This window comes from Agelaius tricolor, unplaced genomic scaffold (genome assembly GCF_023055355.1).
Source record: "Agelaius tricolor isolate 1412-34295 unplaced genomic scaffold, bAgeTri1.0.p SCAF_44, whole genome shotgun sequence".
Classification (NCBI taxonomy): domain Eukaryota; kingdom Metazoa; phylum Chordata; class Aves; order Passeriformes; family Icteridae; genus Agelaius; species Agelaius tricolor.
In genome coordinates, this window is record NW_027269304.1 from 1,436,961 (window position 1) to 1,464,563 (window position 27,603).

Here is a 27,603-nt window from a genome sequence, read left to right on the forward strand (position 1 = left end):
CACTCAATTTTTAGCCCATCAGTTTTTCTTCAGTCCCTGGGGAAGTTCTGGAATGGATCCTCCTGAGGGTTATCAGAAGTCAGAGAAGTCAGACTGGGGAAAAGGCCACATTAATCCACCAATAACAAATTCTACTTGACAAACCTGACCACTCTCTCTGACAAAGCCCTCTGCTTGGCTGATGTGAGCAGCGACCATTATCTTGATGCCTTCGATTTTTAGCTTTTGTACATTTTTCATATATTTTCAGAGGTTGCTGAAGCATGGCTGTAGCTTCTAGCACATTTCCTATCTCTTTTCCCTACATTTAGGAGCACTAAGCTGACCTTTTAAAAACATTCCTAAAATATTGTTTAGTCTTATTCCAAGAAGAGAACCAACTAGAGGGAAGTTCTTTTTTCCAACCAGAATCTGGACCAGACATAATAAAAGTGGGACAAAAAAAACCTCTGGACTGCTTCCAGTGGGGCAGGACCCCAGGAATTATTACCTAAATACAAACCTTTAAATTAGATAATAGATGATAGATATACTACTTTACTAACCATATAAAAATTGTAGAATTACTGTATCACGTGTGATTTTTTTGCCATATTGTGCACCTTAAAGCTTTCAAGTAAAAGTTTGCTTTTATATTCACTCTACTGTTTTTGGGAAGATCTTTTCTATTTTCCAGGCAACAATGCAACTGGATTTCTCCAAGATTTTCAATATATTTTTTTGCGGTCTTCTGCTGAAATAAATTATTCAGTATTTTCTAGGCAAGGGGTCTGTGGGGTGGGTGGGGGACTGGCTGACAGGTGACACATGGTGGGTGGGGGTCATGATAAATAGATCCCTTCCAAACTGGCAGACTGTCCCAAATGGGGTCCCCCACGCATCCAAATTAGACCCAATATTCTTGATGATCTTCTTAAAGTGATCTGGATGATGACATGAAGCATATCCTGATGAATTTTGCTAATAATACCAAATTATGTGGGGAAGCAGACACTTTGGAAGGAAGAGCTTATCCTGTAGGAAGATCTGGACAGGCTGGAAAAGAGGGGGGAAAAAAACCACTCTGAAGTTCTGTAAGCACAAGTGTAAGGCCCTGAATTTGGGAAAACCTGTGCAGCATAGGCTGGGATCCATGCAGATGGGGACCAGCTCTGTGAAAAGGGACCTCTGTGGAAAGGGACCTGGGAATCCTGAGGAGAAACCAGACTGGTGAGTGACCAGGGCTCTGCTGCAGCAGGGAAAGCCAACAGGGTGGCACCAACAAGGGCATGTAAATCAGAGGTAAATGCATCACCCCACTCCTCTCAGCTCCTGTTGGGTCCCTCCTGCAGCCCCGTGCCCAGGTGTGGTCCCTGCTGTGCCACACAGAGCTGGGCAGGCTGGAGAGGCTGCAGGGAAGGGCCACAAAGAGGATCCAAGGGCTGGGAAATCTGACCTGGGGGGGAAGGAAGGCTGAGAGACCTGGGTGTGCTCAGCCCTGAGGAGAGGAGGACGAGGGGACACCTCAACCTGTGCTCCCCTGGTTAAAGGTGGCCACAGAACGTGACCGTGTTCACAGGGAGGAGGGACGAGGATGAGGGAAGAGATGAGGATCTGACTCCATGTTTCAGAAAGCTTGATTTATTATGTTATGATATATATTAGATTAAAACTATACTAAAAGAATAGAAGAAAGGATTTCATCAGAAGGCTGGCTAAGAATAGAATAGGAAAGAATGATAACAAAGGCTTGTGGCTTGGACTCTCTGTCTGAGCCAGCTGGGCTGTGATTGGCCATTAATTAGAAACAACCACATGAGCCCAATCCCAGATGCACCTGTTGCATCCCACAGCAGCAGATAACCATTGGTTACATTTTGTTCCTGAGGCCTCTCAGCTTCTCAGGAGGAAAAATCCTAAGGAAAGGATTTTCCATGAAATGTGTCTGTGACAACAGAGGAGGAGGAGACTCCCTTTGTGCACGGAGCCCATGGAGGGGACCAGGGCTGAGGGGCCCAAGGGACTCTGCCTGGGCACAAGAGGAAACGTTTTCCCCATAACAATCAACCACTGGAATCATCTCCCCAGGCAAGGGATGGATTCCCCAGAACTGGATATTTTTTTTTAAGATTCAGCTGGACAATGCTCTGGCCCATCTTGCCTGGACTATGATTTTGCCAAGGAAGTTTGACCCAGATGATCCTTGAGGTCCCTCCCAACCTGGGATTCTGTGAACTTGCAAATTCAGGAATATTTGTCCTAAACAAATCACAGCTGTGGAACATTTGTTCTGATTATGTTTAGACACTGCAAGACAAACAAGTCTGTTGCTGTCATGCAAAGAAGAAAGCAAATGGAAAACAATTTAAATTTTTAATATAAAGTTAGTCATCGTGTGTGATGGAAAACCCAGCAACTGAAAAAGGCTTAAAGATAAGAAAATTTATCACCATCTAGCAAAGCACATGAGAAAGCCAATATGATTTCTTGAGGGTTTAGTTCCAGTAAAATGAACTCACTTCAAGTATACTTCCTGAAAATATTACCTTCCAATAGCAGAAGCTGCAAAACCATTGACATATTAAAGACACAAGGAATATGAAAAGTCTGTGGTTTATGAAGATTTATAAATGATATATTATCATGGCATCACACAGTGATGAATCAGTCCCTCTCTGTCAATGATGAATTGGGTTTTTTAATCAATGCATTTTTATTTAGGTATATTACAGAAAAGAACGATTATTTATGACACAGAAACTGACCATCCAAACCTATATTTCACATCCTGGTGGGGTAAATATACAGTCTTTTCTTTGGCAAATTTACAGATTTGTTCGAGACAGAAAATAAAATACAAAAACAACCAAAAATATTAATGAAATAAAATGTAATATTTCCATGTTATCACACAACACACTCAGAGTTCAAGAAACCATATACATGGCCGCATAAAATTCCTCATATTTCATTGATGCTATTAATCAAATAGTTTTTTTGCCACAGCTTCTCTGCTTTTTGTGGGAGCTTCATAAAGCTATTTTTAATTTAACTCTTTATTTTTTCACATTTTTTCACATTAGTAGGTTTTAATTGACATTTTAACTGTAATTTTTGCAAAGAATTCCATGATAACAGTTTAGCAAAATTTTGCTTCAAATTTGATAACTAGCTTCACATTTCATATATGTAAAGTTTATTTTTCCTTATACACTCTTGTTTTCAAACAAAAATTTCCTATACAAATTATCATAAAAACTTTGGTCTTTGATGTATCCACACTATTTGTTCTCTAAATAAAAGGCCAGTTAGGTTGCACAAAAAAACCACCACAATTAATCTGCAGTTGCCTTTGAGTATCTGAAAAAGGCATTTAAACATGTTTCTAGCAAGCAGCTACCATGCATCCATAAAAATGAAATTTTTCTCAATTTCCTGAATTTTTCTCTGCATGATCTATTTTGCGTTATGTGATGAGTGCACAGATCCTCAAGTACAATACAAATGTCATGGTTTTGCATTTTATTTTCACTTCACATTTTAGTAGCACAAAGGGGGAGGTGATTATTTTGTGTTTCTTTCTGTGAAATCTTGTTTACTCTTTAAAAACCTTTGTTTTTCTCTGTATAATGTACAGATCACCATTTTTTTGGGCCTTAACACAGACCCTGCCTTGATTTTCATCTTTATTAATGAGTTGAATGATCAGGCTCTGCATTTTTAGCATTAAACAGTCAAGTAGGTATGAGTCATAAGTTGCTTATCTGTTACATTAAATCTTATTAATTACAGAAAATTACGGCTATTTAAAGATCAGGAGGGTTAAAATGCTTTGGGACTACATAAAATATGACACAGAAGAACTAAGAATGAAAAAGGTGACTTATGATGTATTGTAATTTCATGAACTGAGTAGTATATTATATAATTGACAACTGTACTTGTACAAAGGCTTCTCTCTCAAGACAGCAAAAGTCAAAAGAAACACAGATTCAAGGCCTTTTAAAGCTATTTTGTCCAATTAACTCTTAGAACATGCTTTATTTCTACCTTTCTACCAATAACTAATTATTTGCCTGTCCATGCAACGCCTGCATTGCAGCTCTTTCTCACCAATCACTTGTCACCATGATATTTTCTGAAAAATCCCTTCACCAGGATTTCTTCTCCTGGGAAGCTGAGAAGCCTCAGAAAAGAATGAAAACAGTAATTACCTGGTTGCTTTGGGATGGAGATAGTTTACCAACAGGTGCATCTTTGATTGGTTTCACGTGAATTGTTTTGGCTTAATGACCAATCACAGCCAGCTGTGTCAGACTCTCTGAGTCAGTCACGAGCTGTCATTACCATTCTTCTTGTGAAGCCTTCTGATGTATCCTTTCTCTTTCTTTAGTATAGTTTTAGAATGGCATTTTTAAATACAATATCATAAAATAATATCATAAAATAATAAATCAGCCTTCTGAGAACATGGAGTCAAATTCTCATCTCTCACCTCGTCCTGGGGACCTCACAAACAGCACAATTGCTCCGTGCTCCCAACGCTAGAGAAAATGGAGTAGATGAAGAACAAGAAGGAGATCAGACAACACCCAAACCCCTCCATCTTGTCTCCTACCCACTTCCATACTAAAAACCCAAAACTCTACGTTTTTCACGCTGTGATAAACTACACTGCTATCTGTTTCACACACTCGTAGATTCCAATTCATCCCTAAGTCTTAGAAGCTTTCCCTATGGATAAAGGTTAAAAAAGCAGTGTTCTCCTGGGGGTCAGGACTTCCCAGGACAGGCAGAGAAATACTCCCCGTGCCCTGGGTTCCAGCAGCTCCCTTCAGGTGCTGGAAAGCCACAGTGAGGTCACCCCAAAGATTCTCTTCTCCAGGCCAAACAACCTCAGTTCTCCCAGTTTTTCTTTCTTCACAGTAGAGCTGGTCCACCTCATTTTTGTGACAGGAAATACCTCCTGGTACGCTGAAGCCAGACCAAACAAGGCAGAGGCTGAGGATGAGGGACATGGAGCAGTCCCAGCGTCCCATGGGGAACGACACCTCCTGCATTTGGCTGCCCTGCTGCAGATGTCATCTGCAGATGTGCTGCAGCCCTCCCTGCCCTCAGAGAGCCACCAGCACTCTGAGGTCTGGGTAATCCCCTAGGCCCTGTATTTTGTTCATTTCACACTGTTTAATTGCTCCTAGATTTTCTTTTCCAAGTCCTGCCATGTGAAAGAATCGTAAGTGAAATCTGTGACAGAGCTCTCTCTTTTCCTTTTTAATTTTCCCTTTGTTTTCCTCTATTTTAAAAAGCAGTTCAGATCCCTCCTGGATCTGTCTGGGTGGGTAATTACCCTTTATTCTCCTACCATGCTCTGCCTCTTTTCTTCTCTACTGTGGATTGGACACGAGGACACCAAACATCACCTTCTATCTTGTTCATGGCTTCCCCTGATTGCCAAGCCCACACAGAAGAACGGCAGTTTTCCTAGGAATGACATCCAGCAGTTCATCAAATTGACTTGTCCCTTAGACATCCAGGCAATCCAGAGACAAAACCACGTTATCTCCTCTTCCTGTCCCCTGCTTTACCAAGTGTAACAGTTCCTGCACAGAAATGGTGAGTAAAACCATTTCAGGTGGAAGAAAAGGCAGTATTTTCTGTCCTTGCCATTTTCCCATGAGTCTTGAATCAATTTCAATTTAAGGGATCACCTTCTGCCCTCTCCCAGCCCTTAAATTGAGCCCTCTGTCCACATACATACCCTCTTGTGTGACACCAACGCACATCTTCAGCACTGGACTGGAAAGGTTTCCTCATCTGTGAAACTTGTTGAGAAACAAGAGAAAAGTTATTCTTCAATTGCTAAGTACTTGTAAACATTAAGGGGTCCCCAAAATACAACTGAAAGCAAATAGAAGTATCCAAAATAGCAACCAATCTTTGACAGGATAGCTTATGGAAATGTAGGCCTATCTCAACGCACCATTAAACCCCAACTCCCAAGGCGTACATATTCATATGCACATCATGAAGAAAAAAAACCCCACAAAAAATCACTGAAGTGGGTGATACCAAAATTTCTTTAAAAAAATTAAAAACATATGTTCCCTGCTCTATAACATTGAGAAATTTAAAACAGTGTTTTTCACATTTAATTTTATCCTTTTATAACCTTTATGTATTCCTAGACTAAACTTGCAATGCTGAGAGATTATTATGTCAAACTTTTTTTAACATATTTATTTCATTTTTTGCAATTGTTTTCATAAAATTTCCCTCTGCTACATAGATACCACAATAAGAAAGCTCTATAACATTGAACTCCATGGGAATCAGAGTCATGTTTTTATTCTGAACACTTTTTTTTAGAGTTTTGGTGATTTTATCAAATCGCCCGCAGAAGTGAATTAGCTTGGTTGGTTGTTATTTCTTTCTTCTTTCCCCCTTTCGCCTTCCCTTCCTGTCCCCAGGAGATGCCTGTAGCCTCCTGGAGCTCTTGGATTGGGATGAGGGCCTTGAGCCAGAGCTGTCCCAAGGGGAATGTGGGAGCTACTGGGACTTCTCAGAGTGGGAGGAAGGCAGGGAGCAAGAGCTGTCTCTGGGAGATAACAAAAACTGCCAGGAGATTTCCGACTGGGAAGAACCTCCTGAGCGGCCGCTGTCCCCAGGAGAAGGCAGAAGCCACCAGGGACTGTCTGAGAAGGACGCTTGCAGCAAGCAAGAGCTGTCCCAGGGGGAAGCCAGGAGGCAGCAAGAAGTTTTTGACAGGGAAGAAGGCACAGAGCAGGGGCATTTGGGAGGAGAATTGGCTACCTCCCCAAAAGGGTTGGACTGGGAAGAACAGAGCCCACAAAAGCTGTCCCCCAGAGAGGCTGGGAGTTCTAAGGAACACTCGGACTGGGAAGACTGCATTGGCCAAGAGCTTCCAAAACAAGCAAGATTATGCTGGCCAGAGGTGTTCGAAGGCAATGCTAGGATACCTTCAGTGCAGTCCAGCTGGAAAGATGACAGTGACTGAAAGCTAGCGCACCACATCTGGGAACAGGATATCCAGAGCCTGCGGCTCAAGGCCTTGGTGCAGAAGGAGGACTAGTAGGATTAGGTGAGCATCATGGAGCTTGCACAAAGAGGACAAAGAGGCCAAGTGGGAAAAACAGGCAGCGTTAGCCCAAGATGGGTTCCCCCTGCCTGTCCCGCAGGAGCCTTGGGTCAAGCGCCAAGAGCCGCAAAAGAGGCAGCGTGCCAGGCGCGTCCCTGGGGCAGCCCGAGCCCCCACGGGACACGCACGGGAGGGCCCCGGGCAGGGGGTGCCCCGCAGCAAACGCCGCTGGCCCTGGCACGGCCCCGGCATCAGCGCCCGCTGCCAGCAGCGCCGCGCCTGCAGATGGCGGCCGGCCCGCGGCCCGCCCGGCGCCCTGAGGGAGCCGCACGGGCCACCTCGGCCTGCGCCTGGCCCTGGGGCCCGCCCGGCCCCGGCTGCTGCCCGGGGCGGCTCCCCGAGGCCAAAGGGCACCCGTGGGGCCGGCCCCGAGCCCCGGGGGACGCTTGTGCCGGGGGCTCGGCGCCGCGTCCCAGCCCCTCCTCCGGCTGCCGAGCCGCCTTCAAAGGCGTCGCTCCCACCGCCGGCCCGGCACCGCCATCGCCGGCCCTGAACCCTGTGCCCAGGGGCCGCATCCCCGCGGCTCCGGTGTTCCAGGGACACTGAGTGCAGCTCCTCCCTGCGGGAACCTCTTCCCAGGCCTGGCCACCCTGCCAGGGAACAATTGTTTCTGATATTGCATCTGCACCTCCCCTGCTGGGATCCCAGGCCGTTTCCTCTCATCCAGTAAGGATTCCATGCTGGTCCTTCGGCTTTTTCTCCACAGACAGGAGGTGCTGCTCCCAGGACACAACTCAGACTGACAGACTGTGACACGCACAATCCTTAAAAAACAAAAGAAAGTTGGGTTTAAGAAGTAGTAGTAGTATAGAGAAAAACCAAAAGCCCCACACCAAAAAAATTACAAACCCCCCCCCCCCCCCCCCAAAATCCACAAAAAGATAAAGAATAAGAATAGGAATATTGGCAAGAACAGTAAGAAGTTGAAGCAGGTGAAGAAGCAGTAGTATTAAAAAAGAGTAAGAATAAAAAATAGCATTAACAATAACAGTAGAAAGGAGGAGGAGGAAGAGAAGAAGAAATAAAGTAGAAATAGGAGAAGGAGAAATAGTTTAACAGGAAGGAGAAGTATAAGAAGACATATAAGAAGAAGTATAAAAAGAAGAACAAGAAGATGAATTTAAACAAGAAGAAGAGAAACTAGAACAATAAGAACAAGAAGTACAACAGTAACAAGAACAGCAAGAAGTATAACAAGAACAAGATGATCATGAACCAGAAGTACAAGAAGAACAAAAGATCAAGAAGAACAAGGAGCAGACTCAGTGAGGACGAGTCATAATTTAAGCATTTTAATTCCAAAGAATGCTTTCAGCAATGCCTTGTTGAGACAGAGTGGGTGGTGGTCTCTTCATATCAGGCCGAGTGTGGGTGATGTTTTGGCTTGTTTCCATCTGTACAGGATTCTAAAGCCCTGCAGGTGGGAAACTAATACCTACAGAACACAAATTTCCAGATGAAATTATATCGTACTCTTTGTTTTTCACATTTCCTGTGATTTCGGCATTTTCCTGTGGATTTGCTGTGACAGACAAGTCCTGATTCTTCTGAAATTTGATCTTTTAATCCCTCAATAAAGGCAGATTTTCCCTTCAAACACAGCCTCTGGTTATAGCATCAAAACCAAATAAATAAAAGAAAACCCGTAATACCTGAATCGTGTAAATTACGTTGTCTCAGGATGATTTTAGAGCTATTTAAAGAGAGAGTTAGTAGAAAAAAACGGCAATTTTAGATTTAATATTGCTTTTCTTACCAGTATCTTTTACCTATTGATCATCTTCTGAAAATAAAAGGAAATCTTATTATAATAATTCTCTGGGCTCCCTGAAGTCATTTGTGCAAGTTTGGACTAGTGATGTCATCTGTGGCATGGATTTGTGTCACTTTGGATAGCAATTCCAAGAAGTGGAGTGGTGTTGAACTGGGACTCAGAGCTCCATGAGCTCCTTCCAAACAATATATTAACAATTCCATTATCTTTGTATTTTTTTTAACTGTGTCCTATTTTCATAGCAGCCACTAATTTTGTTTTACCAGTGCTCGTTTGTGCAATTAATTCAGTATTCTTTAATTTTATGGGAAATATTTTGTTCTCTTTGATCATAGGATGTCTTTCCAACATTAGCTACCTATGAATAGTTATGATTTTTTGATAATGATGCTTTGTTAAAGTGATTGACCATGTCATGTTAGAAAAAAAATGCTTCCTACACCTCATCTCCAATTACATGTCATGAAAAACAAAAAAAAATGGAAACTAAAGTAATACATTTATAGGTCCCAAAACTTTTAAAGTCTGAAACCACAAATGAAAACAGACTTAAAGCGATAAGCACAGATTTTTATTAAACTGAAAAATTAGGATTTTTTTTTTTTTTTTCAGCAAGTGTGTTGTAGCAACAGAAATACTTCACTGAGTTTGAATATTGTCCAAGGAGTACAAAACTCACAAATCTTCCAAAAGTACATACTGGGAGTTACCACAAAAAAAAAAAAAAAAAAAAGAAAAAAAAAAAAAGAAAGCTCAATATGTATTAACAAAAACAATCAGGTAATGCAGATGCATCATTTCTATTACTCGAGAAGCAAACAGAACAGATTGAGCAACAGCCATGCTATGAAGAACAGCTCGCTACATTTAATTAACCTTTCAATAGCATGGGCATTTAATTCATTGAACTTCCACAGAAATCAACAGTAGCCTTAAAACATACTTCAAAGGGAAAAATAGGGGCCCAGGAGCCATGTACACATCCTCCTAAGTATCCGCTTGGCTGGCAGACTGGAAAGTGCCAGCTTCAAAGGATTAAAGCTTTATTTGAGGTTTCTAATTTAAAGTGTTACTGTGGGATATAATGGTATCAGTGGTCATGCCTTCAGATAAAGCAGAAAGGTGTCACTAACCTTTATTGACAGCCCCATGAAATGTGAGATTAAGGCAGCCTTTGTGATTCTGCTGCAGAGCCCTTTATCCCCTCGGCTCCCACGTGGCTCTGAGGGACAGACAGCACTTTTCTGGCACAGTGAAACATTTTGGGTCACTCTGGACCAGGGTAGTTTAAGAGCATGTTAACCTGCTTGGCACAAAATTCCTCTAGGCTCCAATCGATATTTGTGGAGTAGATGTTTCTTGGAAACATTACAAAGTTGGGGTTTTTTTTTATTTTTTTTATTTTTTATTTGAGTACTATCCAAAAGAGAAGACAAGGTGCAGCTTTCAGATCTAATAACAACAGCCTGAGGCAAAATGTGGGCAGCTGAGCCCAAAACATGAAATGGCTGAAGTTACCATCAGCATTCAAAAGATTCAGGTTGCTTTTATGAACAAGCTGGCAGAGAGTTCGTCAGGAAGTTACTGTACCAGAAATACACTTTGCTCTTCAGTAAAGAGGCTGTTTGGACTCCTACGTCCATTTTTTAAAAATCTGTTATAACTTTATATTTTTAATTAAGTCATTAAGCATTTTCTAAACTGATAAAGCTTCCTTTATAAGGTGTTTTTTGTCCTTATTATATGACAAGAAGGGCAATTCAGGATTTTTACAGGTTTTTATGGGTAGTGCAATATGTTTGAATTGGTATAGTTTGAATTAGTTTACTTCATGCAGTTAGTTTACTTCTGTGGTTCATGCCTTTCTCCTGCTTAAGAAGGCTGAAACCTTCTGCTTCTCATTAACATCTGATCGTAATAATAATAATAATAATAATAATAATAATAATAATAATAATAGAGTTATAGGTACAAATGATTGAATTTTCATTCCCCACTTTGACTAAACCACATTTTTGTCCTTCTTTGTTATGTAGGTTAAAACAGGGAAAATCACAGAAAATTCTGATTTTTTTTAACTCACTGTGGAATACCATAATTTATTGTGAAGGGTTAAAATTTAAAAGAATGACCAAAAGTCAAAGTAAAGATGAAAACTTGAGACAATGAGTCGTGTGGAACTCACAGACAATGCGAGTAGAGAAGAGAATAAGTTGACAGCAAGCCACTGTAACCTGTGATACCATCACATCTGGAATCCCTCATTAGAACTAGAACTCCCACACACTAAAAATTCAGGAGAATTTAACATGCAGGTATTGGGCCAAACACTCTGCTCAGATGAAATTCTGTGCTCCGCTGACTTGGACGTTATGTTGATTTATACCAGCTGAGAACTACGTTTCCTGTCGTAGAACTCTTTTCAGGTAATTGAGTCATCTGATTGCTTTTTAGTCTTTCTTTTAGAAAACTTTTCCTTTAAAAATCTGATAGGTTTAAAGCCATTGAATCTGCTCGGTTAGAAATTAAATTATAAAATGCAGCACATAACGCTTAACAATAAAGCACGTAATGGTAACAAAAACTTAATGTATTGCAGTCCTAAGGGGCAACAGGAGCTGTTTTATTCTATACTACTCCTTGCTCAGATTGAGTGTTGCCTTTCAGTACATATTATCTTTTCATTGCACTCATTAAAATGAATGAAAAGAAGTTGAGATACATTTTGCACCCAAGTTATTTGAGAAATGTCACCAGACATAATTTATAAGTTCTACATAGGACTTTTGCTTTATTTTTAAAGTTTAAAAAGACCTTTGCAGAACTGGAGCTTGACAAAAATACTGTCTAAGTAGCTTTCTGTTATTCTCTAAAATATGGGACAGAGAAGTAGCCAGGAATTGCTCTAGGGGGAGTGTAGTGGAGCTGTAAAGCTCTCAGGGTTCAAAGGTAATAAAATAATCCCATAACATCTCTACTCTTTTGAAATGCTGGCTCCTTTTCAATGTCACCAGTTATTTTTCTCTATAGTAGTCCCCAGCATTTAAGCTGTGTCTTCAGCTGAAAGACACTTTATGTTCTACACTTCCATTCATCCCCGGAGAAAATTTCAAATAGGCTCAAACAAATGAGGTTGTGGAAGACACCATTCAAAACACTAAGGAGATGAAAGGGCAAGCAGGGACTTTATTTATTTTTTTTTTATTTTTTATTTTTTTTCTGAAACACTGAAATACAGAAGGATAAAGCTAATGCAGAAGGCAGGAACATGCACATTTATCCTTCTGGCACAGCAAACTTGGCATCATCCTGACGAGGGACACTCAGGGAAGGTTTCCTTTGAAACACAGCAACACAAAGTTATGCCTGATTCATAATTTCATGAAAAAAAGGCTTAGCAGCTGTAAAAGTATTCCCCAGACTGATCAGACTCTTCTGAAAAAGAGGTTCACACCACACTACGTAGCAGTGACATGCTTTTTCTGCCTTCCTTTTGGACTGTGGGATATAAAAGAAGTGTTGCAATTCGCCACATTTTCTGGTCAGTTTTGTGCCTCGTACTTTGTGCAGGACAAAAAAAAGAAAATAATCTAAATATTAAAGAGCATTTCTTGTGGTTATTGGTGATGTAGTCACAGGATGTTTATTGATCTCCATATACTGGAGCAAATTCATCACTCTGTCAGCTCTCTTTCATAAGTGAATTGGCTTTAAATGAAACTAGTGATTCTTAGATTGGTGTAATAGCTTTTTACAGCTGGGGTAATCTTAATCGAATGCTCCCTATGGGTTTATATAAATGTTCCACTTATTCAGTGCTCTGAGAACTTGAATGTAGCTTATCTGCTGTCACAGGCATTGATACAGGCAAACTCATGATCAGATGCATTCTTGCAATGCTGAATTGCCCAGGAAGAGCTAAACAGAGCCGCTGCTTCTTTTGGGGCAGTTTCTGCTTTTCTGTGCAGTGCAACTTGGGTGCTTTTCTTTGAACCTCTGTTCCTGATACGGGGCATCCAGGCGGGTCAGTAATGAAACTGAATCACTTATCACAACCTGACTGGTGTCCCCTTTCAAAGTGGAGAATTGTATGTGACACGAGTGCAGCTCCAGTTATTCCTGTGAGAAAAAAGGGGGGGTTCTACTTTACATGATTTCTTTTGCATTAGGTGTTTCTGAAAACTTCAGTTAAATGGGATAATTGTACTCTGTGTGGGCACATGTGCATACAGAGGGAGGAAAAAGAAAATTACCAAGACTTCATACCTGAAATGTCTAATATAGCATTGTCTCTATTCACATAGTAATGGAGTATTAAATTAGTATTGACTTTCATACCTATTATTGATTGTGCTTGCCTATTAACAAGTCTGATTTAAGCACCTGATAAAGTCTCTGTACAAATTTAATCTGCTTTTGATTTCACTTTTACACCAGGCATGTCACTCATTATATTATGCATTTATGTCATTTGCTTTAGAATTTTTTAAAAATATGATTATACCATAACTTTATGTTTTTAATTGAGTCATTAAGCATTTTCTAAACTGATAAAGCTTCCTTGATAAGGTGTTTTTTGTCCCTACTATATGACTTGAAGGGCAAGGTAATTCAGGATTTTTACAGGTTTTTGTGGGTAGTGTGAAATGTTTGAATAGGTATAGTTTGAATTAGTTTACTTGCACTGCAAGTGCAATCTCTTGCTGTTGGAAAATTACCATTCATTTTAAGTTCCTTTCTTTTCCTTTTTTTTTTCTTTTTCCTCCTTTAAGAACTAGATATAATGAATTTATCATATCAGTCTTGGTCTATCTTCTACTCTCTAAGTGGAATTTCTGAATCTTTTTCTGAGACCTATTACCCTACAACTATACCTACTTTCCATAACTATTCTGGTGACAATTTCCCCATCACCCCAATTCTGGATGATGCTTGTGGATGCTATTGTACTGAAAAAGAGATATTGATTGTGCAGCAAGAAAGAGCCATTACCACTTTTGGTCCATTACTGCCAAGGTATCAGTCTTTTTGAGAGGAATTGGAAATGATCATTAGCCACCAATAAACTCTCTTTCCACTTTTTTTTTTTCCTTCCTTCAAGCACTGAGGAAAGTGCAGCATACAACTGAGCAAGCCAGGCTATGTACACACGCGCAGAATTCTTGTAATTAATAAAGAAATGATGTAGTATGTAAGAAACTAATGTTTATAAGGTTGTAATAATGATTATTGCCTTCAGTATTTGGATAGTAGCCTGGGTTTGTAATTTTTTTTTTTTTTTTTGTATTCTTCCCTGCTAGTTCCTTTGACCCTCTGCCAGCTTGTTAGAGGAGGCTGCCAAGACTTATTTGTGTATGTTAAAGCTGTGCTGGGATGTTACCTCAATATCAGCACTGCCTGCAAGAGAGCCACAGTTAATTAACTAATGTCTACTGCCCTTGAAGCCTTCAAATCCAAACAGAAAGTGTAGCAGCACTCTGCCCTATCACCTGAGAAAACAGGAGAGAAAAGGCTGGATTTTGGAAAGCTGGGACGCGCTTTATTTGAGGCCAGATCTTGCAGAAGTTGGCAGCTCTACTAAGACACGCAGCCAAAAATAAAAAAAAAAAAAATTTTTTTTTTTTTTTTTTGCAGACTTGTAGATTAAAAAGAAATCACATGTTCTCAAAGCAAGCTGCCTAGTGTTTGGATGGCTATAGTTAGCACAGGGTACAAGTTTGTCACGTTCACAACAGAATTGCGGGGACGCAGAGGGGGCAAGTCTGCGAGTGAAGATCTGCTGCCCACACTGGGATCTGACAAGGCACCAGCCAAGCCCTGCCTGGGAGCCATATGGCTCTCTCTGCTCTCTCTCCAAGGCTGGCACCTGCCTGCTGGCAGCTCAGTGAGTCTTCTCCTTCCTCACCCCACCTCACATCCACCCACACCTGTGTGGGTGAACGTGCTGCTCCATCATCCCGACAGACGCAGCCCAGCCCCGTGCCTGGGAGTTCAGATTTGGCGCTTCTGCATCATCATAAATGCTTAATCTGCACCCACAGCAATTATCCCTCATGATCTCCAAGAGAAAAAACCTGTGGATCCACCCCCAAGACCTTCAGAATGTATTTTCAAAGTGAAAAAATTAAAAGTATTGGCGGAAACTGCAGTTGAAAAATAAGCTGTAGAACATAAAGCAGGAAACAGGAAACATAAACAGTTTTTCCTGTTAAGCAGGAAAAAACCCATGAGGTTATGGACTTCTGGCATCAAAAAATATTTTTGAAGACTACTTGCCTAGTGGAAGTGCCATATATGTGTATTTTTTGTTCAGTACATTACATGCTTATGGACTTGTGGCATCAAAAAAATATTTTAGAAGACAACTTGCCTAATGAAAGCACCATGTATGTGTGTTTGTTGTTCAGTACATCACATAATAATTAAAAAATGACAGATTACAGAAAAGTAGATCATGATGAGGCCATTAGACTAGCTTTGGGATGGCCAGAGCTCTGCTTTGAAACACAAGTTTTAAACAGGTTTTAAGGCACAAAATACTTAAATCATTTAGGAACATGTCCAAATCTTTTAAGTTAACCTAATTTTGTGATTCCTGATGGAATTAAGAATTTTCAGAAATCTTGTAAGGTACTTGTCTCTAACACAGATACCTGAATGCATTTTTTGTTCAGCATTTATCCCTGTTCAGAAGGAGATGTCACTGGTATCTGGATACATATATTTTCTGATCATCCTGTCTGAGCTTCTGTTCTTCATCACTATATAAAATTAAAAGTGATTTATTGTTTTGCTGAGGAGTAGAAGGATGAGGTGCATACAAAAATGCACTTTAGTTAGGCACCCATGAAAAGGGCAGACCCTACAAGTGTTACTTGAATCTACATTTTTAAATGAAGAAATATATATATATATATATATAGACATATATGTACATATAAAGATAAACATAATATATTTATATAACAGAAAATATAACTGTAAGTAGAAATAGAAATTATAAATATATAAAAATAGCTATATAAATATATTTTGAAAATTTAACTATTTACAATAGAAAAGAGAAAAAATGACTCAGCATATTGAGGCGTAAGGACTTGAGTCACTGTTTGACTGCCCAGCCCGGGCACACATTGCACCAGGGATAGATCCAGCCATAGTGGCCTGGAATCCAGCAGCCTTACTGTGAGCACAGATCCTATCCCTATCTCCTATTTCACTTAAATAGTTTAGAGGAAACACTGCTAAATGCATGTGAATAACAAGAACAGTGATTTTGAAAGCAATTATCTTACCCTTGTCAGCAAGAGGGTTTATTTGCTCAGCAGTTCTAAAGATATGCTGTCTTTTATAAATTATTAATTTAAATAAAATAAGGAAAAATTTGTCAAATATTCATCTTCCTCAGTTTTGTTGTAAAAGAGTTTACCCCAGGAACACCACAAAAGCTAAATGAAAATGCATTTTAGATACTTACCCTTGTAGAAATGACATGAATTTAAAATTAGATTTAAAAGGGGAAGCAAAAACTACAAATACATTTTAATGGAATAATTTGGAGATACAGGAAACATTTCTTTTCCCTGCCATGCTAAGCAGTAGGAATATAAAGTTACAGTACTATTTTTTTTATTTTGAAGAACTACATGAAAAATAGTACACAATGTAGCAGTATCGGAGCAAAAGAAATAGACTATAAGGAAATAATGTACTTTACACACAGAGAAAAGGGGGGAAATACATATTTCTCTCCTCTGTAAAACTCAAATTAACAGCAGCTGTAGTGCAGTTGCCAGTTACTCAAACCTCAAACAAAAACCCCCAATTCTTTAAAAGTCTTGTATAATATTGAAGCATTAAAGGTAAAGAGCAGATTTAACCATTCGTCCAAAGGCGAAGTTTTGTGTTACACTCAAAGTATTTTCCACAAAATATACAGGAAGATAAAAGATACCAAGTTTTTGCTAATCCATCTGGAACCATTCCAAGAAGTTCTTTCCTCTATATGGCAGAGTCCTGTTAAAATATTTTGTTCCTAGAACCATATCTTCTACCCTTGGTACATCCAAAATTTCACCTGTCATTTGTATTTCTGGGAGAATTTCAGGAATGTGTTGAGTTATTAATACTTAGTGGTTTGCTTGTGTTTTGGGAGCTAATTGCTGTGAAGTTCAGAAGAAACTGAAAAAAACCTATAAAAAATAATAAAGGTTCACCCATAAAAACTCTACATCTGTTACATCATCATTTTGAAGTTGTTTTCGGAGCTGGTGTTATAAAATCTTCATAGAATTTTTTTTTTTTTTTAAACGAACAAAAAACCCAAAATCAACCATTATGAGACTTAAAATATAAAGTTATAATGATATAAAATGTGCTCTCTATTTTTTATCAGCTTCCTACATCGCCAGCCTGTGATGTCAACTTTTGTAGAGTCTCAGAATATAGTTTATGATTAGAACATATACATTGAATACTTTGAAAAATGAGAGAGAAAAATTTTTGAAAAAATTGTGAGCTTTTCATGTGAAAGATGCTAATGTTCTTGTTATAATAAGGTCTTGTTTAATAAAAGGTAAAAGACCTTGTCAGAAGGCACTCTGAACTAATTTCACAAGTCTTTCAAGTAGATTTTCATAATTAACCAAAGGCTTGGCTGTAATATAAGAAACTCTTTGGAGATTAAACACATCATTTGAGGTCAAAAAATGTAGTAAAATAGGAGCTTCAAGAAGGTATATTTTAAGAATTATATTAAGTCCTTCACTTAGACTAGGAAAAAAATTATAACTAATAGGCAATAAGAAGAAATTGATAATTTGAGTAGAGATAAAAAATGGGTAAGGAGTTGGCTTCAGTTTAGGAAAAGAAAAGAAGACGGCATTAAGTCTGGAGGAAAACAAGTAAGAATAATGAAACTAAAAATAAATTTTTATAAAAATGAATATATGGAATTACCACAGAATTGAAAACCTTGATAACACTGATGTAAGAAAAGGTAATGGAGATCAATTCATTTAAGAATAACGTACCTCCTCCCTCTCTCCTGCAGGAGGGTGGCTGGCCTGATTTCCTAGGAGCTGGGTTATCTTAATCACCCTGGGTTTGGAGCGATGGAGTTGGGACCACGGGAAACACCGTTAATGAATTAACACCATTATCAGAAAAAAAAATGGGAAAATTAGAAAAGCTGTTGTTAATTGCAGCCTCACCTAGTAACGAGCTTTGGTTATACCAGTGACTTGTATCACACCAAAATGTGATGTTGCCAAACAGAAAAACAGAAATAAAGGTGTTTCTAGGGCCGTGTTAATAGCACTGAACTAAATCCATAAAGGTTTTTCTGAAAACAACTCTGGACACCAGTGTTCAAGGAAGAAGTTGAAACAAGAAGATTTTTCATAAGATAATTTTAGAGTCATTAGGGGAAAAATGCACCCTTGAGCAGGGATCAGTCCCAAGAGATGCTATGACTGTAGCTTGCAAATACATTGAAGGTCAATTCTAGACTGGAAGAAGAGCTTTTGAAGCCAAAATTTGCTGATATGAGTGTAAAATAACAAGGAATGTATTTAGGCTTGGGCGTACAACCCAAATTTTGGAAGGTAGTTCTAACACGAGGATGGGGAAATGTGTCAGAAACACTGATCATTTTTAAATTTTCAAAATGAGCAGGTGTGAAAATCTCTACCAAACAGAGGAATAAGCTGTGTGTTCTCAAAGAAAATTTAAAAAATTTTTAAAAAGTGAGGTTTTTTTCTGAAAGAGAAAATTCATATTAATTGCTGTCTGGGCCTAAAGGTATAATCTAAGAAATTGGGTTTATTGGTTAAAGCTTCTTGCCACATATTTTCAAAAATGTGGCCTTTGTATTAGAGCTGAATTATGGATGTTCAGCTCAGACAGGAAAAAGAACAAGCCTGAGATTTCTATAAAAAAATCTCAGAAGAAAATACATTGTCATGGTATTTTTTCTAGTTCTGTTTCCATTAAGCAGAGCCAAAGACAAATAACATAAAGAAGTGAGTGCTGATGGGAATCACCAAAACACATATTGCTTCTCCTGTTCTTTAAAATCCTTAAATTCTTTATTTTTTCTTTTTAATTATATGCTTTATTAAATCCTTCCTGGTGCTGTAGAATTTATTGTTACAGCCAACTTCATCTGCGTTGAGTGTAGGAATTCCATTGTGTGCCTTCATCAATCTTAAGATTCAGGAGCTTCAGAATATTATCACATTGCAAGTTGCAGTTGAAATGCATTTATGCAAGACATAGACCATAAGGACACCTCAGAAAAGAGACACTATTTTGGCATTAAAAGCTGCTAATTAATTGATAACTTATCTTGCAGCCACACTGTATTCAATTTGAGTTGAAGAAAACCCGAAATTTTAAGTAGGATTGATAATTGTTAAAGTGAATTAATTATCTGGAATACAAGACGCTTTAATACGAAGTGTCTACTTCTCACAAGATCCTTCAAAAACTGTACAAGAGAGTTTTATTTTTTAAATTATTCTATCCTCTTGGGAAATCACCACTTATCTGGTTGAAGATGTCTTCAATGTCAGAGTTTTTTCAGGTTAAAGCATTAGCAACTGTGTGTATTTAAAAGATATGAATAAAATCTTTAGCGGTTCTGACATGATTATTAGAAAGTAAGTTTCACCTTCTTGAAGCGCATCTCTACATTAAGCTTTATAATAGAAAATAATTTATTATGGCATTCCAGGTTAAGGATTACTATTATTGTTGTTGCTGTTTTTTGTTAAAACATTTTAAAACAGACAGATAAATTATTACCTATTGAAGCTGTGTCTATTAAATCTTTCTGTTCAAATGGGAACAGAAAGTTACAAACAAAGCCATAATATCAGAGGAAAATATATTGTATAATTCTGAAGCTAAATTTGTGCAGAAAGGGTGATAATAAATAACTAATAACTAATAACTAATAACTAATAAATAAGCCCAATATTTACAGAAATGGACATTTTCACCTTCTTTGTAAAAAGGAAAGATTTTGACACTCCTGACCGCCGATCCATGGCAGCCCTAAACTGTTGCTTCAGTTTAGAGAAGGCCCAAGGAGACATATTCCTCTTTTATCACTAAAACTGGGACTAAAAAGACTTTGTTTATATTAAAGTGAAGGAAAAAACCCACACTGCAAAATCAGATCACACACTGTTCTGGAAATTTTTGTTTTTCTTACAGAGAGCCTAGTGAATCATTCTCTGGCACATTAACAGCTGAACAATGTTTGTAAAGCTCCTTTTGAATGAGAACAAACAGCAAAATCATTTTTAAAGTCACCAAAACGAATGGTGATTTTTCCTAAGTGCAGAAATGAAAGAATCAGGAATAATGTGCTGGAAAGTGCTGTTGTTACTGGTGTTGTATTTGTAAGGCAAGATGGAAAAACACTTAACTCTCAGAAATACATCACCTAAGATGGCCCACAGAATCAAGGTCAAATTGGTAAATCAGCCTCCATCATTCAGTACATCCTTCCAGAAATTTCTGATAGAAGACAAAATATATTTTGCTGCTGGCTAGAATTGTTAGTTAATATTATTTCCAAAGTTGATTTTATATTAGTGGAGGCTGCATAGACTTTATATGGTTTTTTGGTTTTGGTTTTTTGTTGTTTTTTTTTTTTTTTAATGGGAGATCTGTGTTTGTGCTGACTTGGATCTTTTGACAATTTTGTATTGTTACCTGAAACAGATGCATAAGAATCTTCAATCTGTCTGTTTTGAAATCTTTTTTTAGTGTTCTGATCAAACTGGAAAGGTTTCCTCAGCTGTCAGAGCTTCTAATCCAATGGTGGGTTAGAAAAAGGATTCAAGCAAAGCATCCCAGACATTTTTAAAAGGAAAAAAAACCCAGAAAAGTGTCTTTATTTCCATGACAGCAAACACCAAACAACGCAAAGGAAGGTACAGAACATTGCAGGAGAACCCAGAGTCTCACCTAATTGGGAAGGAAACTTCAACTTAATCTCTCTCAGTTTATGCTCTGGAGCAGGATAACTGATGGCATTTCCACACCTGTACGTTTGCTGACCTCCAGAAATGGTTATTGATTTTCTAAAGGACAGATATAAACCAGATGTAGCTGCTCTTCTCAGGCAGCACACCTGAGAGTCCAAAACTCTGAACAGGGATTTTTCTCTTGTGCGAGGAAGGTCATAAATGGTAAATTGCTTGATAAAATGATTGCTGAAGAAAAAGAGGACAAGCACTCCACAGACCAAAAATAAACCTCCTAGAAATGCACAACCAGGAGATTTGCTTCCCTGCACCACCTGCTCTCCTCTGTCACTGTCATATTTTCTGGAAAAATTCCTTTGCCAGGATTTCTTCTCCTGGGAAGCCGAGAAACCTCAGAGAAAAAGGAAAACAATACAATCTCATTTGCTTCTCCCTGTTTTGCTGCTTTGGAATGTGGCTGGAGATTGTTTATCTAACATGTGAATTGTTTTGACTTAATGACCAATCACCGTCCAGCTGTGTTGGGACTCTGAGGAGAGGTCAAGAGTTTTTCTTTAGTATCTTGTTAAGCCTTCTGTCTGTATCCTTTCTCTATTCTTTAGTATAGTTTAGTAAGGTATTCTTTTGTATAATATAGTAACATAAAAGAATAAATTAGCCTTCTAAGAACATGGAGTCAGATTCATCATTTCCTTCCTGCCACGGGGGACCTGAAAATACCACACTGCTCCACAATCCTTTTTCCATTAGGTGCTGGCCTTGCCACAGAGGAAATGTCCAGGATGAGCAGCCAGAAGATCCAGCTTCCAGTACTAAACTCATACGACCTGAGTCAAATCTTTCAGGAAAAGCTGCTTTTCCTTTCTGAAAGTGCTCTACAAATATGTTCTGTATGTTATACCTGAAACATAATCAAACATTTTGAAGGGGGCTGGGGCGGGGGGAAGAACAAAAACCTAATTATTAGTTACAGCAACAAGAACAATGAGCAAAAATAAAATCTCTGAGGAGAACAGCAGCATTGCTTCTCTTAGCACACTGTTGTGTGGCTTTTTCCAAATGTTTAGAGCTTTTAGTTTTCTCCAACATTGTCAGAACCACTTACAGGCATCCTATCTTCAACTCACAGCACTTGTCACATCCCCAGCCCAAATATGAAATTTTAAACACATTAGGCTTCTGTCTGTTCTGTTGTAAGGGAAAGCTTTCCAGCTCCATTTGTCACATTTAATAACCATGACGCAGAAAATGGAGGAAGTGAGGAGTGTCATCCGATGACTTCTCCCTGATGTGGTTAATCAGGAAAAAAAGTGAGCCAGCAATGTAAGAAATATTGGCTGTCCTACACACTGGGGCAATTGGAGATGGTGTAATTAGTCACTGGAAATCAGTACACACACAGCAGGCAGAGAGGAATGATCAAGATATTTTTTTTTTCCATAATCCTTACAATAATATTTCATCCTGAGGTCTTATGTGTACTTCATTGAAATTAAAATAATAGATTTAGTGAGGCTCAGGGATTTTGGATTTGGTCAAAAAGGGTCGTTTAGGTTGAGGGGAGTAAGTGACAATGTTGTCTCTGTCAATATGTGTGTATCTCTGCTCGTGTCTGTGGAACCTCCAAGGAATTAAAATGGATTCAGGATAAAAATACTGAGGATGAGCTTCCAAAGTAAAAGACTCTCCCCGCTTTTTTTTTTCCCTTCCATTACAGAGACTGTAAAAAAGTTATTTAATTACTTTCTAGGATTAAGCTCTCTCTTTTCCTATAGAAATACCTCAAATTCCATCAAGATGCATATCCTCTTAAGAGAGGATTGACTCTAGGGTTAACTCAAAACCTTGATGAAAATTAATTGCATTACTACTTCTTAAAAATTCACGCCCAAAGTTTCTTTATATAAGAGAAATATTGTGCATCCTCTAATCCCCTCTTTCAGACATAGAATCACATGCAATTTAGATTACAGAACACTAATTTGGAACATAAAGAAGACACACACAAGGTTAGAACAAACAAACTTAATGAAGGACACTGAAATCTGTGTTTAAACTACTTGTGGCGACTGATGGCAATCAACTGCATCTAAAGGCGCTCCAAACACCCATTTAGTTTTCACTTTCATGTCAAGAAATAACGCCCCAAAAGCAACATCTGGAATACCTTATGAGCTGCAGAAGCAAACTAGCAGAGGGAGATTAAACCTTTGCACAGTGAAGGGTAATGTGACCATTGAATCTAAGTGTCTAATGGGAGGGGAAAAGTACAGGAAAAGAAAAAATATTCTTACCCTTCCTTTCTCCTTTTGTACATTTCACCTCAAATTTACTCCCTTTCATGCTTCTGTTTTAGTGCTTTGAGATCTTTATGTTATATGAAAGCAGAATGGAATCAATACTTCTGTAATAATATAGGATGAGAGACGGACTGTCTGTCTCTGGGTCCACAAGGCATAGTATTTGGGGAAAAAAAAAACCCAAAATGTGTTCAGATTTCTTCAAAATCTTCAGGTCTCTGGCAGAATCATTCTGCATGTGGGAAGAGACAGAGATGGTTTATGGCCCCCAGCACTGAGAGCTGAGATATCTGTCCACACTTTTCCTTGGCTAATACACCCATATTTTTATTTGTTTTTTGGCAAATATCACTTCTCTAAAGTAGTAATATTCACATACTCACAGGACGTTAATATATAAGGTCAAACAGAAAACATATGGAACACCAATAATTTGATTCAATCTGATATGTTAATACCTACTTTCTTCACAAACAATATAATTCTTAAAAATTCAAGTAACTTAAAGGAATCAAGAGGGTCCCTCCAGTTCATTCTTTCCAAACAGAGATAAACTTCAAATTGTGGTTGAAGTTTTGGGAAAGGTGGGTAACTGCTGGCTTTGTCTTTTATTGACAAGAGGAGAATTCAAAGTCAGCTGTGAATGTTGGCTTGAGAAGCTAGCAGATAAATGGGGAAAGAATAAACACATCATACTTCACATTCTCCCCCCTGAAATGTTAAACATATTTCACAAATGTATGGGAACTTCTATTGTAAGGGTTTTTTCAGAAGAAAAGCAGAAAATTTTTATGCTGTATGCTTAGAAAAGATACGGATATGTAGGCAATGTGAAATAGCTTCTGTTCAGTGGGACAGAATCTCTTAGGAATGCTGACTCCAGGTTTAGAAAGTTGAATTTATGATTGGCATTAACCTCTGTACCATTTGGATAGGACGTGCTGGTAAGAGTTTGAATCAACAGGTGGACATCCTTTTGGCTATAAAAGTTTCTGAAATTCCGTGAGTCTGCAGAATTTAATGTGGTGGGATTCCCGAAGCACAAACTTCAACACTTTTGCACGAAATTTAAAAAAAAAAAAAAAATCAGATGAGCAGTAGCATTTAAAGACCAAATGAGCTGACAGACTTATTTAAGTCACACTCACATCTCATGTTAGTTGCAATCTGTTCTACATTCCTCAGCCATCAGAATTTACCATTTTAGAAAGGAAATTATTATAATAATTGAGGGGTTCCAGCAATATTCCAGTGCAGCGCATGGGTTAATTCAGTTTGTTTTAAACAAGTAAAAACCACTGGTGCTCTCTCTTGATGTTTTTATGCTTCACATTATGTGTTTGATCCATGGACTACAGCAGAAACAGCTTTGTACAGATTATGTGAGTGACTGCTGAGTTTAGTGCTCATTCAAGCACTGGAGTGAACACCCTCAAAACAGATTCATCAAAACCACGATTATTCAGTCCAACAAAGTGCAGGAGACAGAGCAAGGAAAAAATATGTGGGAGAGATTTAAATCTGAGCAGATACCAATCCAGCCTTCTGCTGCGATAGAAAGCAATTTCAGCAGGACGAGGTAAAGAAAAAACACAAGGTATACCCAACCTTTTCTGGGAAAAAAAAAAAAAAATCAATATTTATTTTCTGAAAAGGAATCATATAGTCTAGCTATATGTAAAAAAAAACCGAAAAAACCCAAAAAAACCCCAAAACAAAACAAAACAAAAAAAACCCCAAAAAAAGCAAAGCAAAACAAAAAAACCCCCAAAGACCCAAACAAACAAAAAAACAAAAAAAGACACCCCCCTTTATTTCAGCGACATAAACTTCTTAGCACTCCCCTCAGACCAATAAACAAACAAACAAACAAACAAATAAATAAATAAATAAATAAATTTGTTTTGAGAGGGGGAAAAAAGAAACTTTACTAATTTTATGACATTGTACTTGTTAGGCTTTCTTTTCTGTTTGAAATGGCTGAGATTTGTATGCCTGATCTGATAGGCTGTCACAATTTGGTATAGAAAACATTAAAAATTCAGTTTCTAAAGTGCCAAACTTGCAAATTTCAGACCACAGGTGAATAAGGAGGGTTTTTTTATTCATCTTATTAAAGTATCACAAAAGCCTAGAACAGGTAAAACATCTTGACCAGGGCTTGAAGAGTAAAAGGCTTCTCTGAACATGAAAATACCTGAAAATTCCAGAACAATTATTGCATTTGTGCAAATACTGTATGCACAGCTGTGTAGATGTCAGAATAATTTCTGTATCAAAATAGGCTCAGACATATTGCTGTTGCTAGAGACACATCCAGAGTACAATTTGGATTCAGATGTAGAATTATGGACTATCCAGTGAAACCTGTGATTGACAGGAGCTGCCTTCAATTTTTAATACAGCTTTTAAACTTGCCTGTTTTTTGGTACACTCCAAATTGTGCTAAAATACTTAAAATCTACTATTCAGTGCAGGGGAATAATGCTCTGGAAAGTAATATCAAGATAAACCACCAGTTTTAATTACTTCATAAATTTACAAAGATTTAAACAGTTTTGCAAGATTGTCCGCAATTAACATCAGTAAGTTTCAGCGGTCTATATTTTCTTGCTTTGGTTGAGAGGCAGGGTATGAAAATGAAACACCAAATCTGGGACGAAAATATGGTGAATATATTTAATTTAACTGTGGTGGAAGCTGCTACATGTGAAAGGCATGGATTGAGTGACTCTCAAAGGCTGCAGGTGTGGCAGAGGTGGGTGACTTGGGCAATGTACACACTGATGTGGGTTACAGTTGCAAAACAGATTCACGATTAAAATTTATGGACAGTGTTTACATATCTAGAATTTAGATTCTAGATGTTCTGTAGAATTCTTTAGAATTTAGATATCTAGAATTCTACACCCTTGATTTGCCAGCAAATTGGAAACCCATGGGCCATCCCGTGCCTGTATAAAACGTAATTCCTGTAAAAGAATGATAAACCAGAATAAAAATAATAGTTTTAATCTGAAATACGGGATTATTTAAGAATGTTAAGAATTTTTGAGAGTGACAACAAGCTCTGATGGATTTATATTCTCATCTCGTGCATCTCCTTAGTGAATTTTTGGAACAACATACTAGCGTGTCACGATAGAGAGAACTGTCAGCCAGCCAAGATGCTGAACCAATCAGAGCAGGGCACAAATTTATTTTTCCACCCACAAGACAGATTTTTTACTCAAAGTGAAGGAGAGATTCACAGCACTAAAGCTGACTCTGTAAGATTCACAGTAGTACAACAAAGAACAAACTTTTCCTTTGCTGCACCCATAGGAAAAAATGTCCCAGCTGAGAGCTGTAAACCAGCCTGGCTGCAAAATTTAAGAGAAGGAGTCAAAATCATGATTTAATTAAATTTTTCAGAAATTCCACTAAACACCTATTTACAAAGTGGTGATCTGGTGTCGTTAAAGCAGGAATTAACTTTTTCTGCCTCATGGCAGTTCTTGCAGGGCCCCAAAAATTCTGGTACCTGCCGCTTGTTACCTGCTGAATGAGGCATTTCCTCCTCTGTAATTATTGTCCATAAAGTTAAAATGATCCAGCTGAGAGAAAAACGCCTCTGTGCCCACCTGAAAACCTGCAGCCATTTAAATCAATGTGAATTTCACAAGATTTCACCAGAAACGCACATTTTGATCCCATCTAAAACGCTTTCTTTGAGGCCCAGTAACCACAGGAGCCCTTCCTCTGCCAGGTTAACAAATTTTAACAAGAAAGATGATTCCTTTATCAGCTGAACCCAAACATAATTGAATCTTTTTTTTTTCCTTCTCCCTTTTCTTAGCTGCAGATGGGGCCACCCATGAGTGGCCATGTCAGTTTTGTATCACTTTGACCTCTTCATAATTCTGTGCTTAATTGGTTAATACATTTAATAGTTTCCCCATAGATTAGCTGTAGATCTGCAAGTAGCTGAGCATGAAAAGGGGTTTCAGTCACCATCCTGCAAGTGTTTGTGAACCCTGGAAATGTCAGAGCTGTGTAGAGCAGCCCTGATCACCAGAGAATGTGTAAAGCAACAGATTTCCCCTGGTCTCTTCACCGGGTGAAAACTCTGATGTGAACAGAAAATGCAACTACATTAACATCCCACCATGGAGATAATTGCAAATAATTTTACCTATGCCTAATGGGCTGAAGAGTTGGGTATTTTAGTGTTGTTGCCTTCTTAAAAATTATTTGTTGTTGTTGTTTTGGTTTTGGGGTTTGTTTGTTTGGTTTTGGTTTTTTAAGGTTTTTGTTTGTTTTTTGTTTGTTTGGGGGCTTTGTTTGTTTTGGGGTTTTTTGAGGGTTTTTTTTTTGCTTTTCTTTCTTGGGGAGTTCAAACCTGACAAGCAGCTG